This window comes from Saimiri boliviensis, chromosome 12 (genome assembly GCF_048565385.1).
Source record: "Saimiri boliviensis isolate mSaiBol1 chromosome 12, mSaiBol1.pri, whole genome shotgun sequence".
NCBI lineage: Eukaryota > Metazoa > Chordata > Mammalia > Primates > Cebidae > Saimiri > Saimiri boliviensis.
In genome coordinates this window covers 66,441,257-66,446,634 of record NC_133460.1, presented here as the reverse complement: position 1 = coordinate 66,446,634, position 5,378 = coordinate 66,441,257, and the positions used below count along the sequence as shown (strand labels likewise).

The following is a 5,378-nucleotide window of genomic DNA, read 5'->3' as shown; positions in this document are numbered from 1 at the left end:
CTTGCCCAAATATTTATATGGGACATATGTTCTTTTTTTATACCCACATTACTTGTCCGGATGGTTAAATAGATTGAGTTTTGAGTACATAATTTACCACAAAATTATTGGACAATGCAGAAACAAATGTGAAAACTGTTCTAGAATTTGGAAAATTATTGTTATACTTAGTCTTTAGGAAAACTGTTTAATTGTTTAAGCATTATTTTGAAAAAAAAAATCTTAACTTAAAAATCAAAGTTTACCCTCACTAACTGTACAATTCGAAAACTGAAGCCAACATAATTTCCTGTCTCTATGTTGGACAATATTAGTAGTGGGGATACTTTCCTTTTATTAGGTTAACTAATATTGAGAATAAGCAAAGTCAGCTTAGCTACTTGATTCATTAAGTGCTTGCCAGTAAAAGATAAGACTGTGAACCAACTAAAAATAGCTTATATAATAGGACAAATTGGTTGCTATCAAGAATCGCTTCAAGACCCTTGATTAATATGGCAAGTAATCTAAAGCAATTATGTAAAACTATAATTTCAACCAATTCTCTGTCTTGCAAAACTTTTCTTAAAATTCAAAGCCCAGGCTCTGATATCTTACAAATGATTTTCTTTGGTGTTTCCCTTCTGTTTAACACTACTAAGAAAAAAAAAAAAAAAAAAAAGAAAGGTGATTTTCTTCCACTGCAGTAGGATTAATAAATTTAACTTTGGTTATTCAACATTGTTGTTGAAAGGTTTACAATTAATCAATTTTTCTAAAGCATGATTTATGTATGAGTAATATTATATCAACCCTTTAGTATAAAAAAACTGCTGTATCCACATATCCAAGATTAATATTCTTATATCCCCTCTGAAAATTCTATATGTCTAACATTTCTGCTTATCTAGAAACCAAGACCATTGCCCTTGCAGTTCAGAATTACCTTGTGACTTACTCATCTTGTTTAATTTGCCACAACTAATCTTTGTAGATAATTTCTTCATGGGCAGAGGTTTTTTTCTCATTTCCTTATTGTCTTCAAGTTACAATAAATTTTCTTTACGTATATTTTAGTAAATTATAATGCAAAAGTGTTTAGTTATTTGTGAAAGAACTTTTTCATATTCCTATATTTAGATATAGTATAACAAAATAAATGATATGGGTTAAGATGCAATATAGCCCCTGTGTTTAAGATCTTTTGCTAAGACAATATTTTAACTATAGTAATTTCTTGTTATTCACAGTAGTGATGCTTTACGAAGTCACCACAAACACAATTAGCCAATACTGAAGCATGGTTTCCATGTAAATACAGAGTTAGATACATGTGAGGCCCTAAAAATAACACTTTTGTCAACTGATAAATACTTATTTTTTATTATGTGGTTTCTGTTTAAAGTTAACTTACTTAATATTTTTTCCTATTATTTTTTATTTCCATTGGTTATTGGGGAACAACTGGTGTTTGGTTACATGAGTAAGTTCCTTAGTGGTGATTTGTGAAATTTTGGTGCACCCATTACATGAGCAGTATAAATTACATCCAATTTGTAGTTTTTCATCCCTCATCCCATTCCCATCCTTTCCCCCTGAGTCCCCAAAATCTATTGTGTTATACTTATGCTTTTGCATCCTCATAGCTTAGCTCCCACTTATAAGTGGGAGTATGCAATGATTCCTGAGTTACTTTACTTAGAATAATAGTCTTCAATCTCATCCAGCTTGCTGTGAACACTATTAATTCATTCCATTTTATGGCCGAGTAGTATTTCATCATATATATATATATATATATATATATATATATATATATATATGGCACAGTTTCTTTATTCATTCATTGATTGATGGACATGTGGGTTGGTTTCACCACCAGGTTCAACTTCACATGGGACCATGTACATTGGGTAACACACATTTTTTACTGCTCTGCAGATGTCTGCAAATAACCGTGAAAGTCCTGTGAGTATTAACTTTGGGGTTGCCAATACATTTTAGTAAGTAGACGAATTTGCAAATGCAGAGTGCATTAATGATGAAAACTGATTTATTTTACAAATTAACCTTTTAAATTCAAATAGTGATATCAGAGAAAATAGTGACTAAAGACATTTTTGTGCATTTTATTCAACTTAATTAGTAATGGCATAATTCATTTTTATTACACATTAAAATAGGGGTTGGGAACACTGTTCTCAAGAATATTGCCTATAGCCCATCTACATAGATCTAGGCCACTGGAGACTTTCTTAGAGTTCTTTCAGATTATATTGTTTCACACAACAGTCCCTCCTCCCAACTCATTTAGCCCAGACCACTTGGTGTTTACCCTGTCTCATATTACTCTTGATTTATTCATTTAGTTGAATCTTATCTCTTCACCACTGTCTAAGCTTCTTGAGGTAATGGACTTGTTTTTAAAGCATATTTAATCCAATGTTTGGCTGAACTGTTCATTGATCCCACTATATGGTGTAGTGTTTCTCTTTTTTACAACATTCTTTTAGTTTCTTCTATCTCAAGCAACCTGTGTTCCTGTTATTTTCTATTTCCATCCTCTCCCCACTCATTTCCACATTTCCAAAAGTGTATTAACTTTGCAAAATCTAATTGAAAGTGCAAATGAAATATTGTGCTTAGTGTTCCCCAAGAACACCCTCAGGTTTAGCAATCCTCTAGACAAACTCATAGAACTCAGAGAAACGGTTATACTCATATTTATGGTTTATTACAATTAATGGATATATCATAAAATCAGCAAAAGAAAAGGGTACAATGGACAGAGTCCAAGAAAAACTAGCTATTTCTTTCTAGTTTCTTTGCCAGGGGAGTAATATGAATCGTACTGAATTCTCTCATCAATGATGTGTGATAACATACATGCAATATTGCCAACCGGGGAAGCTTATCCAAGTCTTGCTGTCCAGTGTTTTAATGCAGGGGCAGGAGAGAGGGTGCATGTAGGCATGGTGTGCCCATATGGCTGACTTATTTACATAACCTTCAACCTTTCCAGATTTCAAACTGATATGATACTGTATGGTCCAATGTCTTCACTATCCATTACATTATTACCATAATCCTGGCTAATAATCTGGCTTGGCCCAAAGCCCCAGATAAACAAAGAGAAAATATTCTAAGGGCTTATCTTCTAGATCCAGTTAAAGATCAGACCTTTCTTTGGCGTATGAAGATTTTGAAGAGTCAGGCTTGCTGAGTTAGTCTTCTACTATACACATGTAATTTATTCCATGAACCCTCCCACCACATTGCCAGACAAAAATAAACTATTCCACCTCTGAAGTCATACAGCACTTTATGTGTTTCTCCCACATCACTTGTTCCATTGTTGTAATGCAACTTTCTAAACTGAGGCAGTTATAAGTCAAACTTGTGGAAGAAAAGAAAGCAGATAACTAATTGAAGACGTTTTGGTTTTCTGAGCAGGTCTGTAAACTAAGAACAAAAACTTAGTCCTTCTGGTCTAGAACATCACAGAGAGAGAGGGTGATGGAGGACTGGTCATAGACAAGGGAATCAATATTAAAGACTTGACAGGTGTGACTAAGGGAGGAATACTAGCTAATTGGGAAGTTTAAGCTGCTTTGTCTTCCCAACTAAATTTGAGTAAAATCCACATTAATTACAGCTCCTTTGAGAGAAAGGAGGAAAAAATGCAACCTTCTGGGTAAGATAGGGTAGGGGTAATAATAAGCTAAGACTGCTGACCAAGTTGTTGCGACATGTGTTGGTTCAAGCAAGCTTATCTTCCCTCTGTAGACCCTTAATTCTGGACAGTGGACTCATGTTCAAAGGAACTTTTGATTTCTCATGCACAGTTTTAGTCAGGGTTCTCTAGAGTGATGGAACTAATAGTTGTATGTATAAAAGGAGTTTGTTAAGAATTATTGACTCACACAATCACAAGGTGAGGGGGCACAATAGGCCATCTGAAAGCTGAGAAGCAAGGAAGCCAGTCTAAACTCCAAAAACCTCAAAAGTAGGGAAGCCAACAGTGCAGCCTTCAGTTTGTGGCTAAAGATCCAAGAATCCCAAAGCTGAATAATTTGGTGTGTCCGATGTTTGAGGCAGAAAGCATCCAGCATGGGAGAAAGATGTAGACTGGAAGACTAAGCCAGTCTAGTCCTTCCACATTCTTCTTCCTGCTTTTATTCTGTCCACACCAGCAACTGATTAGATTGTGACCTCCCAGATTGAGGATGAATCTGCCTTTCCCAGTCCCCTGACTCAAATGCTAATCTCCTTTGGCAACACCCTCACAGACACAACACTTTGGATCCTTTAATCCAATCAAATTGGTCCTCAATATTAACCATCACACATACTTGGCATGTTTTTCAGTACACAACTTAATAACTAACTTTTATTGTGTACTTAGCAAGTGTTAGAAACTATTCTAAATATTTTATATGCCTTATATCAGTTAATATAGTGAGGTGGGTGTTTTTTTTTTCTTTTTAAGCATGGTACATATTTACAAATCCCACATCAAAACGTCACTTCTATTCACACCATGTATTCCATTTAGAACATGAACTATGCTCAAATAATCAAGTGATCAGCAATGAGTATTCTCTTCATTTCAGGTCATTCTCAAAACATGACTGCCATCATTTCATCAGATAGATTTTTAAAAATAAATACACTGAGGCAATTTAAGAAAGCTACTCAAAATTCAAAACCAGTAAGAGGCAGAGCAAATATTTAGACTCAAGTGATTTGGCACCAAAGCCCTTAATCTTAACTTTAAATAGTACTGAGCTCTCTAGTAGAACATCAGTTACTGTATTAGTACAATGAATTAATATTTAGTACTTATCAAAAATCTGCTGAAATTTTGATATTTGGGTTAATTCCTGACCATTTCTGATGAAATCATAAGAAAAATTTAAGTCTTCACTGTAGAATATTTTTATGTTAAAGATGGAACATTGAGCTAAAATGGGTGACATGTTTGACTCAGAGTCTGAACATAGATTGTCTTTGTTAGAGTTTGACCTTCAGCTTAAAAAAAAAAACAAAAACAGAAGACATTCATCCTTTCCTTGTGTTCAACAAAAATCAAATGAGCAGTGAAAAATGAGTCATGATTCACTGTTCAGCTGAAACAAGAGACCTTCAGAAAGACCACCATTTTTCTGAATACTATCAATACTAACCTGGAAGTCAAAGTGAATTATTTGACTGTTTGATGCTGTGAGAGAATCATTGGTGGGAAACTCTGAAACATAGAAAATAGTTATAAATTATCTTCTTCCTTTTATAGTTGTCACACACTTAAGTATTTGTGAGGAATAAAAAGATCACAGCTGAATGTACCCAACAGACAAAAGAAATCAATTCAAGAATGTAATGAAGCAAATACAAAGAAA

The 5,378-nt window shown here is 34.0% G+C and overlaps 1 non-coding gene across 1 annotated transcript; it reads right to left on the bottom strand.

Moving 5' to 3' along the window:
- Positions 1 to 4,558: 4,558 nt before the first annotated feature.
- On the bottom strand, positions 4,559 to 4,627 carry LOC120362589 (small nucleolar RNA SNORD2). The gene has a single exon (XR_005578444.1). It is a non-coding gene; the product is annotated as a small nucleolar RNA SNORD2 (small nucleolar RNA).
- Positions 4,628 to 5,378: the final 751 nt, after the last annotated feature.